The sequence below is a fragment of the Rhineura floridana genome, chromosome 7 (genome assembly GCF_030035675.1).
Source record: "Rhineura floridana isolate rRhiFlo1 chromosome 7, rRhiFlo1.hap2, whole genome shotgun sequence".
Taxonomy (NCBI): Eukaryota; Metazoa; Chordata; class Lepidosauria; order Squamata; family Rhineuridae; genus Rhineura; species Rhineura floridana.
The window spans coordinates 51,529,092-51,549,649 of NC_084486.1; the positions used below are offsets into that span (position 1 = coordinate 51,529,092).

Below are 20,558 nucleotides of genomic sequence, written 5' to 3' on the forward strand. Positions count from 1 at the left end.
ATCCAACTAATTCTAGTTTTGTCCTTATCCTCCTCCCTACTTTTATTTATCTTTATTTATTTAAATATTTGTAAATCACCCTTTTCTAAAAATATCACAAGGTGATGTACACCATATAAAAGATGCAACAACAATAAAAGAATCAGTAAAACATCAACAAAAACATTAGTAAGAACACCCAAAAATACTGGTTGGTTAAAAGAAAATCCACATTTCAAAGGCCTATCTATATAACACTGCTTTTAGGTGAAGTCTAAAACAAGGCAGGGATTGAGGTGGAGCGTAAGGGATAAAATGGTCCTTATGGTACTTTGGGACCAATTTGTTTAGGGCTTTGTGAATAAATGTAAGAACCTTGAACCTGGCCTAGTAGCAAATTGACAACCAGTGCAGCTCTTTCAGCAAAGGAGTAACATGTTATCAGTAGCCTGCTCCTGTGAGCAGTCTGGCTGCTGCATTCTACACTAGCTGTAGCTTTTGGACAAGATACAAGGGTAGTCCCATATAGAAGGTATTACTGTAATCAAGTCTTGTGGTTACCAATGCATGGACCACTGTGGCCAGGCTATCACAGCTGGCATACCAGCTGGAGCTAGGAGAAAGCACTCCTAGCCACAAAGGGCACTTGGATCTCTAGTGACACAAACAGATCAGGGAGTACCCCCAGACTATGGACCTGCTCTTTCAGGGGGACTGCAACCCCATCCAGAACAGGCAATTGACCTATCTCCCAGACACATCTACTTTCAAGGCCTTCATATTTCCAGGATTCAAGCTCAGTTTGTTCATCTTTATCCAGACCACCATTGCATCCAGACATCCAGTCTCGGGTTTGCATAACCTCTCCTGGCTCAGATGTAATGGAGAAATAGAACTGGGTATCAGTGTACTGATGACATTTTGCTCCAAAACCCCTAATGACCACTCCCAACAGCTTCATACAGATGTTAAATACCACTAGGGAAAGGATAGTGCCCTGTGGCAGCCCATATAATAAAAACACTGTATGAGTTCTACAACAGCAACACTGAGACTAAGGAGAAGGAAGCTGACAGGCAGGGTCACCCCCTGGACAGGATGGAAATAAGAAGACAGAAAACTGTAGTCTGGCTAAGGGCAGATTGGGACTGGTAGGGAGTAACCAACCAACATGGATATGCCTTGGGAGATGGGCTCTGTTGGAAGGAATTTCTAGAGAGAGGATTCTATGAAAATGAATAAAGAAATGAAAGTCCAAAGCCTGCTGGGTACATGGACTGTATAGATTACAAGGAAACCTAATCTTCTAGAAAGAAAATAATTGTTCATTTGGCCATATAAATATATGCACACTTAAAATGCTTAATTGCCAAACAATGTAAAGATTTTATACCTGCTTGATAGAATTAAAAACTCTCTCAAAATAAATCTGGCCATTTCCCTTGTAACTATCAACAGTGAAAATAATGCAAAGAGCCCAGGATCATCAGATCCTAAAGACTTCAGCAATGACAAGAGAGAGCTGTGATGGTTATCTAAAGACCTGTATGCCCTGGAGAGGAGCTCAAACCAAGAAAATCACAATATTTTAAAAGGTCTTGCTTCAGATATTTTGGATATTCAGAATGTACATTGTTGAAGGCGGCTGTGCTAAAACCTTTGTTAAGCCTTCATTAGACCCCGCAGATCTTAAAAAATTCCACCCAGTCTCTAATCTCCCCTTTTGGGGCAAGGTGAGTGAGAAGATAGTGGCTGCTCAACTCCAAATTTTCCTGGATGAATCAGATTATCTAGACCATTTCCAATTAGGCTTCAGGCCTGGTCATGGGACAGAGACTGCCTGGGTTGCTCTATTTGATGCAGAGCATCAGACAGGGGGAGCGCATCCCTGTTAGTACTGCTGGACCTCTCAGTGGCTTTTGACACCATCAGCCATGGTATCCTCCTAGGCTGTTTAGCTCCGGTCCTACCTGGCGAACAGGTCCCAGAAAGTGGTACCAGAAGACTACTGCTTGACTCCTTGGCCTCTGGGATCCCGCAGAGTTCAATTCTGTTAGATGCTCTCTAACATCTACATTAAACCACTGGGAGAGGTCATCTAGAGATTTAGAGTACAATGTCATCAATATGCTGATGACACACAACTCTCTCTCCCTACCACCTGACTTCAGGGAGGGAGTGCTCATCCTAAACTGGTGCCTGGAGGCTGTGAAGGGTTGGATGTGAGCTAACAACCTTAAACTTAATCTAGACAAGACGGAAGTGTTGCTGATTAAGAGGAAAGCTGAGCCAGGGATAGGGCTGCAACCTGTTCTGGACATGGTCGCACTCCCCTTGAAGGAGCTGGTCTGCAGTTTGGGAGTATTCCTGGGTCCTGCCCTGCTGCTTGAATATCAGTGGCTGTGGTAGCCAGGAGTGCTTTTGGCCAACTCAAACTGGTCTACCGACTGTGCCCGTTCCTGAAAGCAGTTGACTTGGCCACAGTGACACATGCATTGGTGACATCGAGGCCTGATTACAGTAACATGCTCTGCGTGAAAACAGTTTGGAAATTGCAGTTGGTTCAAAATGCAGCAGCCAGAATGTTAACAGGATCATGGCATGGGGATCATGTCACCCCTGTGCTTTATCAACTCCATTGGCTCCCAATTTGTTTCTAGGACCAATTCAAAGTGCTGGTTTAGACTTTTAAAGCCCTAAACAGCTTTCGACCAATGTACCAGAGCAACTGCTTACACCCATATATACCTGCCTGTGATTTAAGAGCAGCTGCCTCTGGTCTCCTCTGCGTGTCTGGAATGAAAGATATTAGACTGGCAGGCATGGGAGAGAGAGCCTTTTCAGCAATGGCCCCCAAGAACTCCACTCTGCTTCCTCCCTAATAGTGTTTTGGAGACTTCTGAAAATCATCTTCTTCCAGAGAGCCTTTGGGAGGAACTGAAGGTGTAGCCTGAAACTGATTTTATCCCCCCCTTTTAGTTTTACCTTTTTGGTCCCCTTTTACTATCACTCCTCTAAATTTCTGAACTGTAATTTATGTATTTTTTAATCTTTTTGTGTGTTTTTTTATTGTGCATGATTTCATTGTGAGCCACCCTGTGTGTCCTACTGTAGGTAGAAGGGTGGGATAGAAATATTTTAAATAAATAAATAAAATACTTTGCACACACATCCTTTGCTCTGCCAGAAAAAAATAGGTGTGGGGATTGAGCTGTGGTAGCCACCAACCTGGATGGCATTAAAAGAGGATTAGAGAAATTCATGGAGGATAAGGCTATTAGGGACTACTAGCCATGACAGCATGTTTTGTCTCCACTCTTGGAGGCAATTAGCTTCTGTATACCAGTTGCTGGGAATCAAAAGTGGGGAGAGTGCTGTTGCACTCGTGTCCTGCTTGCTGGCCTCCCACAGGCATCACACTGGCCACTATGAGAATAGGATGCTGGACTACATGGACTTTTGGCCTGATCCATTAGGGTTCTTGTTATCAGGGCTAGTGCCAGGCATGCCAGGGCACTTGGGCACCAGCCTGCCCTGGGCCCTGGCACCCACATGCACGCACATCCAACCTACCTACCTACCTACTGAGCAAGTGGGCGAGCGGCATGGGTGTGGGCGTGGGGGGGTGGGCAAGCAAGCAGCGGGGAACGGAGGGACAGGTGGGAGAGTGAGTGGGTGGGTGGGCGAGTGAGCAGGCAGGCAAGTGAGCGGGGAGGCATCTTCCTCCCTGCAATCCACGGCAGAGGAGCACTACTCCCCCACTCTAACGAGGGGCCCTTCAGGGGGCCCTGTGGGCTGTGGGGCCCTCAGCCAGGGCCTGACCTGGCTGCACTTTGGTGCCAGCCCTGCTTGTTATATTCTTTCAAAGGTAAGTAAAAATAAATGTACATAGCAGGTTTGACTGTGGTATCTCAGGCTCATGGTGATTTCCTGAAGAGACCACTATTGGCCTGAGATAATTCTGCTGTTTTATTGCTTTGTCTTCTGCCAGCCCTTCCAAATCTGTCTGATTTCCCTGTCCTGCTGAAGCCTCCCTCACCCCATCCCATGCCATTCCAGATGATCCATCAAGTCTCTGAAACTGCTTTTGGGATTGCAGGGGACTGTAGTGCTGTGACCAGCCAGGAAAACCCTTGTGCTTTGTACATATTTTAAAAATATGTTGTTAACAGGCATATGTGCACTGACAGAAAAACAGTATATTTTACATAAAATACTTAGGTTGGATTTATTAAACTATTCAGCATAACTTCTGCTATGGTGAGTTTTTAAACATTAGTAATGTAAAATATATCTCTCAAAATCTAAAGTATAAAATCTGAGTGTTTTCAAAGAGCATTATTAGTCTACTTGGCAATATTTCAATGTTATACTGTTACATGTTTCAAAATAATGTAACTTAAGCAAGGGGAAAGGGAAACTTGCCAGCACTCATCTGAATATATATATAACAAAGTTATTTCTAGCATCACTTGGAATAATATTACTGTAATTTAAAGTATAATCTCACTGAAGCAGGATAGCTTCAGTGGGGGAAATGATTTGGCCGTCTATCTAAAAACTGAATTTAAATTATGGAATTAATTCTTGCCTCGAAGCTGAAGTTAGCATGCTCTCATGTATAGTTGAGACATATTAAAACAGAGCACTGCTTTATAATCACATGGGCAGTACGTAATCATTATATTTGTTTAGCAATATGCCATTACAAACATAGATCATTCAAAGTTGAAACACAAATTTAGCTCTTAATTTCCTGGCTGCCAGTGCAAATAAGGAAACACACATTGAGATATAATTTTCCTTGTTTGATAGCAAAAAGCACACAAACTTACTTGGCGTAGCAAATTTTTTCCTACAACTAAACTCCAGACAGATATTTCTCACGAGCATCTTTGTAAAAAGGACACTGGATAATATAATGAACAATTTCCTCATAGGGTTCCAGGACTCTGGTTTTTGCCCGGACACTCTGGCTTTTACAGATCCTCTCCAGGTCTCTGGGTGAGTCACCTTAATCCCCAGACTCTTAGCTTTCTTTTTGCTTTTTAAGTAAGTTTCCAGGTGGTCTGGTTTACAAGATATACACCAAAATGTTAGCCCCTCCACTTCTGTTAGTACTGGCTGCTCTAGTCCCTGCCCTTTCAGGTTTTCAGCCAATAAGTAAAGTCAGGGTTGTGATTGACAGGATTTGTTGACCCCCAGGCAATACCTAAACCCCATTTCAAGTTCTGAGAAGAGTTTCCTTTTCCCGCTTGTCTCGCATCAGGAATTCAGTAAATATATAGCTTTCAGCAGCATAAAGAATACTTTCTCCATACAGGATTGGGACTTGCTTCTGAGTAACCATGCATAGGATTGCATTACAACAGAAGATCAAAGCAGGATTTTGGTGGGCATACACAGTAAGCATTTTAGTTACAATTATAATAAAAGTGTACATACAGGTTTTTTAATTACTAGCAAAAATGGCATATTATACATTTTATCTTCCAAATAACGTTTGAACATAAGGTTTTAAAAGTGTATATGCTGCAGTGTTATACATTTTTAATTAAGGAGTCAAACAAGTTTAAATTTTACTGGACTATTGAACAGGGCAGTTTGTCTTATTCATAACCTGTTTTGAAAATTTTCCCAATATAAAGCTTTTCTGGGAGTGAAGCTGCAATGCTAATTCCACATATCTGAGAGTTAACCCCATTGAATTCAGTAAGACTTACTTCTGAGTAGACATGGTTAGGACTGTGCTGAGAAACAATGGGACTTTTGAATGAATATAGAAAAGGACTGTGTTGTAAATCTTTCTCTCCCCCTCTGATCCTTTTTTTTTAAAAAAAAGCAGTTAGGCAGGGGTTACTTAGGTGTCACTGCTTTTATTTGGCAAGAATGGCCAACTGGTTTTGACAATAAATGTGTGTGTGTGTGTGCGCACGCGCGCACGCGCACGCGTGTGGCATATTTCCAACAACCCTGTGAGGTAGGATTGGAAACCAAGGCAGCTCACAACAAGAAATAAAACAATTTAAAATCAAGTAATCATAAAACAAGTATAAAACAGTTGCAAAACAGCTTAAAGTAGCATGATTCTGAATTTTGGATTTGAGGAGTGACATTCTATATCACTGAATTGCAGTCCTGTGCATGCTTCTCTGTTTGAGTAAGCCCCATTGAATACATTGGGAGTTGCTTCTGAATAAACATGAATAGGATTGCACTATAAATATCTTTACAGGTTGTGTAAATAATAAACATCTTTGACATTCAAACTTACATAAATATTTCTTCATACTATGTCTTGATATGTATTTGATTTCACATTATGTTTGTAAATTACTATTTACAAATTATTATTTCCTCTACACTTTAAATTTATTTATTTATTTATTTAAAATATTTCTATCCCACCCTTCTACCTTATAATAGGGCACTCAGGGCGGCTTACAAAAATAAAATCAAACATGTACATAATAAAATTGTAAACATTAAAATCACAAAAAACATTACGATAAATTAAAATACATAAAATACAATATTGAATTAAATGTGCCCTCCTTCCTTGGGGTGGTCATGGTCCCCCTCTGTTGTTTTCACCTGAGGGGCAGATTAGGCTGAGAGGTGGTGTGTAGCTCATGGTCACCCAGTAAACCTTGTTGCTCGTTTCCATTTCAAAATTTAATTAAAATGATTTATATGCAGGCAAAGTTTATGAAGCAATGCAGATCCACATAATACATTTAAAGCACATCCAACTTGCATTTAAAGTGTATGACTTTCCCCAAAGAATCCGGGGAAGTGTAGTTTTCCCCTCACAGTTGCAGTTCCCACCACCCTTAACAAACTTCAGTTCCCATGATTCTGTGGTGGGATTCATGCCCTTCAAATGTGTGTTAAATGTGCTTTAAATGAATGATGTGGATCTGCCCTAGGTATGCTATGTATTCGTGAGTGAATTGAAAAGAACAATTTGTTAAGATACTTTTTTAAACAGGGCTGTAGCTCAGTGGTAGGGCACATGCTTTGCATGCAAAGGTCAAAAATTCAATTTCTGGAAGAAACTATTCCCTGGAATCCTGGAAAGCCAATGCTAGTCCATGTCATCAGTACTGAGCAGATGGCACCAAATGGCCTGACTTGGTATAAGGGAGATTCCTTTGTGCCTAAAAGAGGAAACAGACCCAAGGGCCACAGTGACTCCAAAAATTATTTATGTATTTTATTTATTTATATACCACTTTATTGTAAAAAAAAATCCTCAAAGCAGTTTATGGAAGGAATAAAGCAATGACATTATTGGCAAAACCACTTAAAGACAGTTATTTAGAAACATTCAAAATAATAAAACCAACAATGAGTTAAAAACAGATAAAAAACATAATAGATTCTACATGCCTGGGTAGGCTTGCCTAAACAAAAATGTTTTTAGTAGGTGCTAAAATGAATACCAAAACGTAGGTACTACCACACTAAAGGATTGATTTCTTACAAGAGCAGAACAAGTACTATGTGGAACCCATAACATAGAAAGCACACCTTGAACTTGGCCTGGTAGCAAATCAGCAACCAGTGCAGATTTCAGAGCAGAGGTATTATTTTCTGAGAGGGTCTCACTCATGTCAGCAATCGTGCTACAGCAATCTGCACTAACTGCAGCCCCCGGAGCAGGCTGTGCTGCATAGGGATTTTTGTGACCTTGGCTGACTGGCTGCCAGGATCTTTTTAGTTTTGATTAGGAACCCTGACAGACTGTAGGGTTCTGCCTTACTCATAGGAATCTTGTTGTGGTTGGTATGGTATTGCATTTAGGAAATCATCACTGTCTTTTGTTTCTGTTTTTCTATTTGCATTTCATTTACCTTTAACCTCACTCCCTTACACCCATAGAAGCAACAACAATGGTTCCATGTGGTCAGCTCAACCCCCTTAAACCCACTGATGATGCACCTTGTTATTTGCATGATCGTTTGTTTGTTGGCCAATTGTGGTAAAAGAGAATTCACATACTGGGAAGTGTGGCCTCAGTTGCTGCTGTTCCCAATCTCTGCCTGTGAAGGTAGACCAAACTACGTGTGTTTTCTCTCTGGCAATTATTACTCACTGGAATTGGGTTGACTGTCAAAGTGAGTTTATAGCAGCCCACAAAGTAGGCAAGAAAGGGTAGAGAATCTTCTCAAGCCCTACTCATTTCTCAAACCTCTCTCTGCAGTAAATGATCAAGTCTGTAAAGAGGTTTGGAGCAGCCACGTTAAAAGGCAGGCAGGGCATTCCAGGTAGGGGGTTGCCAACCCTGCTTTGATATCAATATCTTTGCAGAGGATCCCTAGTCAAGCCTTACCAACAGCACAATCTTAAGCATGGATACAGCCCAGAAAATCTCAAAGAATGTATAGTTAGCATATCAGTTAAAGAAGCTCTCCCATACACAAACAGCTTTAACTGTAATTTAGACAATAACTGAATCTCAATCAGCTCACTATCAAATCCTCTGACAAGTGTATGTAAAGCAGCAGTTGAGCATTTAAGGGTGAGCTATAAGCTATCGAGACCAGGGGAGAGGGAAGCAAAGCTAATATTCTGTTATGAAAATGTAAGAGTTGAACTTGTATTGTGGCCTGAACAGAAGGCTAACCCATTTCTGCACGAACGTGCGCAGCAGGAGTGCCAACAGGTAGGCCCAAAATATTCTTTAAAAAAGAGATTTGAACCTTCTCCAACTCATGAACTAATGATTGGCTAAGACCCCAAGCTCTACACCACATAACATAGAGGTGACAACCTTTGCCAAGAAAATTTTCAGGGCTGGAACAACCAATTTCCCAGTAATTTCTTGAAAATTTATTCAGGTATATTGACCAGTTGTGATTACAGCAATATACTTTGTCTGCTCCACTATGTGCATACTCAGTTTGAACCATCAGATAATTACCTTTCTAGATAACAAAATCAAAATAAAAGCCAGGATTTAAGTAGAGTCTGTTGAGTGCTCCCAACACTGGTTAGAAATTTCAGTAATGCTAATAATTAACAGAGACCTAGGATTAATAACTACTATCACCTAAAAAAAAGTTCCTATAGTGCTATTCCAGCTATTGTTTCGTATTCATGATGTAATGTTACAGCAAACCAGTTTTAATTAGATATGGTTTCCTTGCTACTAGAATGCAATCTTTTCACTTCCACCATCTTTCATAGGATCATTGAATTGGAAGTAGGGATGGGCAAGAATTCCACTGAATTTGGATTTAACACCAGATTTAACAGCAGTGCAGCTCTCTCTCTCTCTCTTTCTCTGCCACCCTCCACCACTAGAATAAACTAAACTCCAAGCAGGAGGAAACAAGCCAAGTCTCACCCACGCTGACTCTCGGCTTGCTGACGGGGGTGGACACACCAAAATCTGCTTTCTTCTTTTCCTTTCCAAAAGGAAAACAGCCAGTCTCCACTAGCTAACCTGAAAAATGACCAGCCTTAGTCACAGCGGAGAAGGAAGAGGAGGCAAAACTGCTTTCCTTTCCTTTATCAATATTTTCTTTCAAATTATCAATACTTTCTTTCAAAATATTGATATTTTCTTTCATTTATCAATATTTTCTTTCAAAATATCTATATCTATATTTTGAAAGAGAATATCAATATTTTGAAAGAAAATATTAATATAATATTAATATAAATATTAATAATATTTTTAGAGATGGGGAAAAATCACACCAGTAAAAGCAGCGGAGAGCAACGAGTGAATTTGAATTGATACTGTTGTTAGGTTGACGGAATGCTTTCAATAGTGGCACCAGCTAATGGATCCCATCCCTAATTGGAAGGGACCTCAAAGGTCATCTAGTCCAACTGCCTGCCAATGCAGGAAATCCATTGCTTCAGCATCCCAAATGGATTCTATTCAACGTCTGCTTAAAAACCTCTAATAAAGGAGAGATTTCCACCTTCTGAAGCAGTCTATTCTACTGTCAGACAGTTTGTACCATCAAGAAGTTCTTAAGAGTTTAGATGAAATCCCCATTTTTGTAAGCTGGTTTGTGTCTTTCCCTCTGGACTGTCAAAACAATTTTGCTCCATCATCTATGTGATAGTCCAAGTATTTGAAGATAGCTATAAGATCATCTCTTTTCCAGGCTAAACAACGCTAATTCATTTAATCTTCCTCAGAAGTTCTCCAGACATTTCACCATGTTTTGTCACTGCATCTGGACACATTTCAGTTTGTTAATACCCTTCATAAACTGTAGTGTCTAGAACTGGACACAGTACCTCAAGTAAAGTCTGAGATAGCAGAATAGATTACTTCTTGTGATCTGGTCACTATCCTTCTGTTGATGCAGCCTAGAATCACATTATCCATTTTAGCCACCACATCACACTGTCAACTCATGTTTCGTTTTCAGTGTACTAAAAGTACTAGGTCTTTTTCACATGTACTGCTGTTAAGCCAAATGTCATTCAACCTTTAATTATGCATCTGATTTTTGCTACCTAAATGAAGAACTTGCCATTTATCTCTGTTGAAATTCATTTTGATGATTTGGGCCCATTTTAAACATTCAGCCAATCATCCAGCATTCTACTGCCCATTCACTCCCCCTCCTCTTTCACTCCACTTACCATGCATCTTCTAAACAAACAGCACTTACCCTATTTACACTAATACAGGATCATCACATTTCCCCCCTCCCCTTAAAACAACGGCAGAGTATTATTCCTGTTCCAGGATTTATACGTCGCGTTAACAATATAAACAAGTCTCTATGGGGAAAATGTCTTTCTTTGTTTCTCCATCTGGTCACGTCACTGCAGTCCCAGCCACTTGCCTGGAAAGTCCATCGGCCAGTACATTGTCCTTGCCTTTTATGAACTGGAAGTCCACTTGATAGTCCTGTAGGGCCCAGGACCACCTCTGCAGCATAGTGTTATGGTTTTTCATAGTCTGCAACCATAACAAGGCCCGATGATCCGTTGTTACCGTGAATCTTCGTCCCCACATGTATGGGCGCAACTTGTTCAGTCCCCACACGGCCGCTAGGCACTCCTTTTGGACCGATGAACAGTTTTTCTCCCTGGGCGTCAGCTTGCAACTCAGATACGCCACTGGATGTCTGGTGCCTTCTCTCTCCTGCAGCAAGACGACTCCCAGCGCGAGGTCTGACGCATCTGTAGCCACGATGAATGGTTGCTCATAGTCTGGTGCTATTAATATGGGTCCTTTGCACAAGGCTTGCTTCAGCAGATCAAAAGCCTTCTGACATTCATCCGTCCATACCACACGCTCAGAACACTTCTTCTTTGTTAATTCATGCAAGGGGATAGGCCATGATTGCACTGCCTCTACCTTGCTCCATAAGGGGGTAATTTTTTCACTCCCCACCTTATGTCCTACACAGATTACTTCACTCACAACTTTCCCATTCACACAGCACGGCATAGATCTGATTGGGGCATGATCTCCAGTATCAATGGAATGTATAACTATACTGGTTCGGCCAGGTTTATTACTAAAGAGATTCCTATAAGTTTTCAAAACTCTCAGAATCTCTTCTTTTACTTCCTCCTGCACCTCTTCTGACCATTCCACTTGATCTACCCCTCCTTTGTCTTTGCTTTCCTGTACCAAATCCGGAAGTTCAGGCCCACTTCCCTCAGGGAATAAGGTAACTTGCAACACCTTTGCATCCCTGGTATGGTAAGGCTTTAACATATTTACATGAACCACTTTGCTTTTGTTTAATTGGTCTGTGGTGATTACATACGTCACTGTGTCAAGCCTTTCTCTGACGGTATATGGTCCTTCCCAGTTAGCCTGTAATTTGTCATGTTTCCTGGGTATGAACGCCATAACCATATCTCCCACATCATACACACATTCCCTGGCTGTTCTGTCATACCAATAACTTTGCTTCTGCTGTGCTTGACTCAAATTCTTTTTCACCACCTCCATCATTGATGTTAATTTATTGCGGAATTCCAATACAAAATCTACTACAGATGTTTTGTACTCTCCCAGGGTTCCTTCCCATGAATTTTTTAATAGTTCTAAAGGTCCCCTCACTTTTCTAGTAAACATGAGTTCAAAGGGTGAGAAGCCTGTTGACTCTTGAGGGACTTCTCTGTATGCAAATAAGAAGCATCCCAAACGTTCATCCCAGTCTTGTGGGTGATCTTGAACATAGCTTCTGATCATGCCCTTCAAAACCCCATTGAATCTCTCTGTTAACCCATTAGTGGCGGGATGGTAAGTAGTGGTCTTTAGATGTTTTAGACCTCAACATTTCCACATACATTGCATCACTTCTCCCATGAATACACTGCCTTGATCCGTCAGCACTTCATGAGGGAAACCCAGCCTCATAAAGATTTTTAATAAAGCCTCTGCCACTACAGGGGCTTCTACAGATCTTAGTGCTTCTGCGTCTGGGTACCTGGTGGCAAAATCCACCACCACCAATAGATATTTCTTGCCATGCCTTGTGGGTTTGGAAAAAGGGCCCACCAAATCTATTCCCACTCTATAAAAGGGTTGTCCAATTATAGGAAGGGGCTTTAAGGGTGCCTTAGTCTTTACTCCACTTTTTCCCACCTTTTGGCAGATACCACAAGATAGACAATGTTGTTTTACATCTTTGGAGATGTTTGACCAATAATAGTGTGCAGCCAATCTCCTCTTGGTCTTTTTTATTCCCAGATGTCCTGCACATGGGACATCGTGGGCTACCTCTAGCAATCTGGTTCTGTATTTGCTAGGTACTATCAATTGCTTCACTGGTTCACATTCATCCTTTCTCTCAGCAGGCATCCACAGTCTATATAAAATCCCATTCTCACACACAACTTGATTCCTCAGCTTTTCAGTGAAAGGAATCTGTTGGGTCAGGGCTTGCTCCTTTATTTGATTCAAACTAGTATCCTTATTCAGTTCTTCTCTGAAATGCTCTGTCTCTTCCCCAGAGACCAGTTGATACAGTTTGTCTCCTTCAGCAGGCCTACCAAGGGTTGCTATGGGGACCTGAGGCTCGGAAACAGATTCCACCCTGTTTCCTTCAGCCCCCCTTAACATGGCTTCTTTTTCTCTGCCAAGTTGCTGTCTGGTCACCACATATATTTTCCCTTGGGCTCCCATAACATCTCTTCCCAGTATTACTGGTTCTTGTTGCTGGGCATTAATGCCTACTTTATATCTGCCCTCTCGGCCTCTCCACGCCATTTTCACTAGGGTCAAAGGCAAGCTTTCTGGTTGACCCCTCACTCCTTGGATATTCACCGTTTCCTGAGGTAATATTTCCTCAGATTTTATTAAATCTGGCCTCAGTAACGTCTGAGCGGCACCAGTGTCAAGCAATGCCCAATAATTTGCCCCTTGTACACTCACTTCCTCTCTCAGACTTGAATCAAGGTCTGTTACTTCTGTCCAGTTTATCTGGCAAAACTGAACCTTTTTCGCTGTTTCTAAAGCCTTGGGCTCGGTTTTCACTGCCCTTGTCTGAGCAGGATTACTAATGGGGTTGACAACCTCACATTGAAAACGTAGGTGCCCTGGTCTACCACATTTGTAGCATAATTTCTCCTCTGGTTTAGGGTACACAGATCCACTCTGGGGTGTCCTGTGCCCTTCAGATTTTAATGGAGGACTCACTCACTGTGGTACCATATCCCTTCTGCCAGCATTATATGGTCTGGGTTTAAACTCTCTTGATGTTTTCCCTACCCAGCCAGTTCTGTTGGAGGCAAAGTGATCCGCCATCTCGGCGGCCTCCTGCACAGATGTAGGGGAACGGTCTTTGACCAGGAGCCTTATTTCTGGTGGTAACTGATGGTATAATTGATCCAGTATCATGAGGCTTTTCACCTCTTCCACTGACTGAGCTTTTGCACTTGTCAGCCATTTCCCAAATATGTCCATCAGTTTTGCCCCCAGCTCCACGAAAGACCTCCCTGTCTGTATCTGGCAGTTTCTGAAAAGCTTTCTAAAATAATCAGGCCCCAGTCTGAATCTTTTGTAGACTGCCTCTTTAAACTCAGCATAGGTGACGGGCTTGTCTGAGGGGAAATATTGGTATACCTCTGCCAATTCCCCTTTGATCAGGTTTGATAAATACTGCATGTATTTATCTTCAGGTAGCCCTCACAACTGAGCTGCCTTTTCAAAGGTTGTGAGATAAATTTGAGGATCTTGACCAGGCTCATAGACAGCAAAGTCCTTTGGAGTAATTTTTATTTTTGCTCCATCTCTGTCTTTCCTTGTCTCCTCAGAGTGAAATTTCTCTCTATCCAATTTTAATCTTTCCCCTTGTATCTCCGCATCCACTCTCATTCTCTCAGTTTCCATCCTCAATCTCTCAGTTTCCAACTCCCTCTGCTTGTCTTTTTCCTCAGCCATCCTCAATCTCTCAGCTTCCAACTCTCTCTGTTTTTCCTTCTCTGCACCTTCCATCCTCAATCTCTCAGCTTCCAACTCCCTCTGCTTGTCTTTCCCATCAGCTTCCATCCTCATTCTCTCAGTTTCCATCCTCAACTTCTCTCTCAAATACTCTATATAAGCGGGATTGCTTAAGTATCCTTCTGGGGTCTCTTCCCTGACAGGTTGTTTTTGCTGGGCAGTTGCAAATCCTATAAGTGCTACCCTCAATTCATCTACCCCTTTACCCTCGTGAGGTAAATTGAATGTTATGCACTTCTCCACCAGCTCCTCTCTTTTCATTTTTATGTATTCAGCCATGGTGTTTGAGTTCACTCACTCTTTGCCACACACTCTTTGCCAGTCACTCTCACAAGTAATCTTGTTTTGTTATTTCTGTTTGCCACACCACTGGTAGGGATTCTCTAGTATTCGTACCACCGCTACAGCCAACACCTGTGACGTAGTCTCCTTTGTCACCACGTGTCTTTGGGACTCTCTTTGGTTTGTATCTGGATTCTCTGTTGTTCGTATCCCACCGCTGTGCCACCACATGTGACGCCCTTCCCTGGCTCTCCCTGTCAGGTTCCTACCTGCGCGTGGTTACTGCCTGTCTCTAGGCACCACCAGGGACTCCACCAGTCCGGACTGTCCTTTTATATGGTTTCTCTCCCCGCTCTAGCACAGATCTCAACAGATCCCCCTGCTAGGCAGCACCACCAGTCACGTCCTATAACCAGTAGTCCCAGAGACTCGGCCTGAGTCTCCCTCAATTAGGTTACCTCTGTGACTGCGTGCTTAAGCTGTCCCAATCCCTTTGATTTACTCAGACTGCTTGTGGTGTTATTCTCTTCACCGCTGCCACCATTTGTTTCCCTTCAGCCTTGGTATTTACCTTACCCTCCCTTCTGGTCTGTGAAACCCCAGCCAAGGATCAGGCCTTTGGTAAACCAAATAAGTATTTTATTATATAACAGAGATAACAAGATTTCTTTAAAAGGCACTTAAGCATATGGTTACATCTATTCCTGAGGTACTGGTCTTAGTATTAATCCGAACTCCACCCTCTCCTCTCAAAACCCACCAAAACAACCCTCTCAAGTCCACCAACGTCCACACATGTCCACACACGTCCACCCCACATTTACCTGACATTCTTCCTTTTATACTGTCAGCCATTTTAAACATTCAGCCAATCATCCAGCATTCTACTGCTCATTCACTCCCCCTCCTCTTTCACTCCACTTACCATGTATCTTCTAAACAAACAGCAGTTACCCTATTTACACTAATACAGGATCATCACAGTCCCCTCTATTCCTTTATCCAAGTAATTTATAAAAATGTTGTCCAAGTAATTTATAAAAATGCTGGGCGAAGACAGAATCCTGCAGCATCCCCTTGTCACTCACTCCAGATTGATGAGGAGCCACGAATAAGCACTCATTGGGTACTGTCCATCTACCAGGATGAATACAATTTTACTGAACATCTGTATCTAATATTTGATAAAGTTCTTCCTACCATTCAGCAGAGTGATACAGGCAAACAGCTTACCAGCATGGTGAGTTACCATTTTATGCAGGAGTAAAATTGGGAAACTAAATCCAGCCATTAAAGAATTGAATCTGCCCCTATTTTGCACAGCTTACCTCTCTTTAGTGCTGTGTTGATTTCTGGAAACCCTAGAGCTAGTGGTGGCTGGTGGCCAATGGCAGGTGGAGCTAGAGCCAATGACAGACTCAGACTGCTAATTCTAATTTTGCCCCTATCATCCTCCCTGCTAAGTTGTACAAGGACAACACTGAGACTAAGGAGGAGGAAGCTGACAGCCTGGGATACCCCCTGGGCTGGTTGTAAGTATGAAGGCAGGCAGGTGGGTACCATAGGAGGGCAGTCTGAAGCCCACTGGCCCTAATGGACTAGCTTTTACTGTCTACAGCATTCCAGCAGAATGCTGGAAGAGTAGCACAGTCTCTCGAGAGCAGGCTTTTATAAGGAAATGCTAGGAAAAAGCCTATGAAACGTCAAGGCAGGGGTTGTGTTCAGGGATGACTCCAGTCATTTCTCCGTTCCCCTACTTTGTCTTCCCTTACTCCCTTTCTTATCCAACCTTTCTTCATTACTCCTTCTCAAGCAAATTCCTGGGTTCTCATCACAGAAGTTAAAAGCACATAAGCTTCCTTAATCTCCTATCACAATGTTAGGTTCCATTTGAAATGTGGAGTGCATGTTCCCTCTTTCACCTCATGAAAGACTCACAACATCCCATTACTTGTTCATACTAAGTAAAAAAAATTGATGTAAAATAAGTTAGGAATTAGAGAATTAGGTAATAGCCTTTTCACATCTTCAATAAAAGATAATTCACAACCAAATTAACTTTTTTTTTGCTTCTTTCATCTTGTCGATTAACAAAAGAAAATGGATAATCAGTGTAATGGCACTTACAGACACTTGCAGAAAATCAAATATTTAGGCAGGTGATTTTTGGTTCATTAAAAATAAAATAATTATAAAACAAATTGTACTCATAAATTTTCCCTTTGCATTCTAGTATCTGATTTCCATAACTGCACTGTGTTCACTTCTAGGGATAAAACATTTTTCTTTCCAAGGGGACTGGCAAAACCCTACAGGTGCCTTGAAAACATAAGAGTCCAGCTCACAGAAGATGTTTTAGAGTATGTGGGAAATCAGTTTTGCTAGAGTTTGTTAGACACAGGAATGCTACACATGTTGTCTTCCATGTTGTCCAGTAATTTGTCAGTAAGGGGCATTGGTTATGCATCACATTTTGACATAGTAGCAATGTTGCTAAAATCAATACAAAATGTAATGTCCTAGTCAGGTTTTGACATACGAAAAACAGAACTATGACTTTCATGCTCTAACTGAAGCATAATCTCCACCTCAGAATTTGCTGCTTAGATACAGATATTATTTCTACACTGTAACTTCCATGTTGATTACCAGTTATCAGGTGTGTTTTGGAGGGGGGATGCATTCGGACTTTGTCCCATTATTTTTCCGCAGCCAGTCCCCTGCTGGCCCCCTCCAATCTGCCACCCACTCTCATGCACACACACCAGGACAAAGGAGGAGGCAGGAGGGGAGGGGGCTCCCCAGCCAAACCATACAGCAGAGGCTTCTGCAAAGCTTCTCCGAGCAGGCGTAGGAGGACAAGGAAGAGGATGTGCAACACTGCAGGGCAAGAAATAGGCTGCCGGCAGAAGCCGGCTAAAAATCTGCTTAATTCCGGGGGGGGGTCAGAATTAAGCAGATATTTGCCCACCCCAGCCTACAGCTTGTCTCTTGCTCCGTAGTGTATCTCTTCCTCTTCCTCCTCCCTGGGCTAGCACTCCTGGGGAGGGTATTGCTGCAGCCTGCGCTGTATGGATGTGCCAGAGGGGGGCTCCTGCCTCCTCCTTCTCCATGGTAGTGGTGTGTGTATGTGGCAGATCTGTAGCAGCACAGTGTGAGTATGTATGTGAGGGAGGTGTAATGAAGGGACTATGCCCTTGAGATAAGGCGTTTACACAGGAGAACAGTGGCGAGGATGATGAAGGGTGAGAGAAGGAGTTTGCACAGGGGGAGGGTGGAAGGCAGTTGCAATTCATCCAGCCTAGGAAGGAATTGGATGTTGTGCTTGCTTCTTGGGTTTTTTACCCCCTCCCAGAGGTGATGGATCAGAAGAGAAGGGGGGCACATTAGTTGCAAAGCTTTGGAAAGGGACAAAGGATTGTGCCCTCTCTCTCTCTCTCTCTCTCTCTCAATAAAACAGGCTTTAGAAGTTTGTGAAATCTTCCCGCCTTCTCCCCCCTCCGATTCCCTTCCCCCCCATGCATCTGAAAGTATTCCTGATGCAAAGCATTATAATTTGCAAATGCAGAAGGAAAATGGGTGCTTCTTGTCTTGGTTTGTTATGTGAGTAACAGATTATTCAAAGCAATGTCTTCCCTTCTCTGCCAAACTCTGCCCAGACAAAATTCTCTCTCTCTCTCTCTCTCTCTCTCTCTCTCTCTCTCTCTCGTTAACAAACTTAAGCTGCAATCCAGTACACATCCATTGAACCCAATGGAGCTTACTTCTGAGTATACATGTATTGGATTGCAGACTTAATCTGCTCCCTGTGGGGAATGGATGCTGCTGCTATGGGAAGAGCAAACAAGGAAGCAATGTTCTCAGCTAGGAAGGCAGCAACACCAACATGTTAACGCTAACTTGGGTTATTTGGGTGTAAGCTTCATTGATCACAGTGGGGCTTGCTTATGAGTAAACATGCAAATGATTGGGTTGCATGATACTATAGCAGATTTATCTTGATAAAATAGGTTGTTAATTTATTTCTTTGGCTGAATTATATGACAAGATTAGAGATAAAATGAATGATCGTTAAAGAATTCATGTGAGTTAAGGTCATTTCGAGAGCCAGTATGGTGTAGTGGTTAAGGTGTTAGACTACAACCTGGGAGACCAGGGTTCAAATCCCCACACAGCCATGAAGCTCACTGGGTGACCTTGAGCCAGTCACTGCCTCTCCGCCTCAGAGGAAGGCAATGGCAAACCACCTCTGAATACTGCTTACCATGAAAACTCTATTCACAGGGTCGCCATAAGTCAGGATCGACTTGAAGGCAGTCCATTTCCATTTTCCAATGCCATTTTATTATCCTAGGGACATAACCTTGGGATGGAGAAGGCATGGAAGGCTTCTAAAACCACAATATGCTTTTTTAAAAATTCCCTGATACAAATAGGCTTTAAATGGGGAAGGGCCGTAACTCAGTGGCAGAGCATCTGCTTTCCATGCAGAAGATCCCAGGTTAAATTCTGGCATTTCCAGGTAGGGCTGGGAGAGGCTCTTGCCTGAAACCCTGGATTGCTGCTGCCAGTCAGTGTAAACAATACTGAGCAAGATGGACTCAATAAAAGGCTGTTTCCTGTCTTCCTATCTGTCTTCTTAGGCTTGCTTAACTTCTTTCTTTAATATACTGAGAAAGAGTTGTCTCAAAAAAAAAAAAGTTACCTGTGGTAGTCTCATCCGACAAAGGCAGGCAGGCCTATTAAGTCTGTGACCAAAAAAAAAAAAAAAAGCCTATCAGCCATGTAAGGTGGCTTGTCAGAGACTTGACAAAAATCCTATTTGCTGCCTATATGAAATTGCAAAAATGCAAGTTGTGAAATACTTGCAGGCCACAGTAACTTGGCTGGTGAGTGTTGTTTCGGGGTGGGGGGGAGATATGATTATCTTGTGGAAGGCCAATGGGTAATTTTGGGGCTAAAGGAGTGTGCAGAGGGGTTGGTTAATCTATGTGTGCTGGTGAATCAAATGCGAAGGGATCCTTCCATGAGGACTGAGATGAGAGGGTGAAGCTTCCATACATCAGGGGTTTTTTTTCTTGATTGCTGCAGCTTTCCAAGTCAATTATGCAGGCCCCAATAGTGTCAGTGGTATAACCTTAGAAGGGGTGGCAATGGGAGGTGTGGCATGACTCAGAAAGGGACCCTGCACTTTTCAATTTGCCACTACACTACTGCCAGTTATTTATAAACAAAATTATGGTATTGTGTGTATCTGCATTACAGAAACTTAATACAGTATTAGAAGCTTATTAGGGCTGAATGAAAGACAGAAATGCAGTTTTAAATGTATATGTGTCAGGGTCTCCCACATCTCCAATTGATTGATGGACATGCAGCAAGATGGATTTAAAATAATGTTTCAACCTTCCTGCATTCTTCTTCCTCATCCTCTTCTTATTTGTAATCCACGAACAGATATATCTGAAGAGCATTTTTAGTCATCCACCATGTCCCCCTCACAATGAATCATACATTTGGGAGTGGCATATTATTCATTCAATTTAAACAGTGTCTCTTTATTGTGCAGAAGTATGCTTTTGGTTCACTATTACTTAATCCCTCTTCCTTTTTCAAGATCACCAGAGAGTCATTTCCTTCACTTAGCTCCATCTGCAATTTCCTTTGAAATGGGCATGGTTTTCAGAAGAATCTACTTTTAGGACAGTATGGGCAGGAGTGGCTGGCACAGTGAGCTGTGGGCATGGAGCCACCCTCCCAACAGCTCCATTGCTGCCACTTGCCAGGACAGTGCTGGGGCAATGGGGAGGCTCTGCAGGTGCACTGGTGGAGCCAATCCAGTGCTCCCATCAGTGTG

At 42.4% G+C, this 20,558-nt stretch overlaps 1 protein-coding gene across 18 annotated transcripts in view; it reads right to left on the bottom strand.

Annotated features, from left to right (window-relative positions):
• Nucleotides 1–20,558, bottom strand: part of ADGRA1 (adhesion G protein-coupled receptor A1) — a 588,775-nt gene that overhangs the window by 233,409 nt on the left and 334,808 nt on the right. The window lies entirely within an intron of this gene.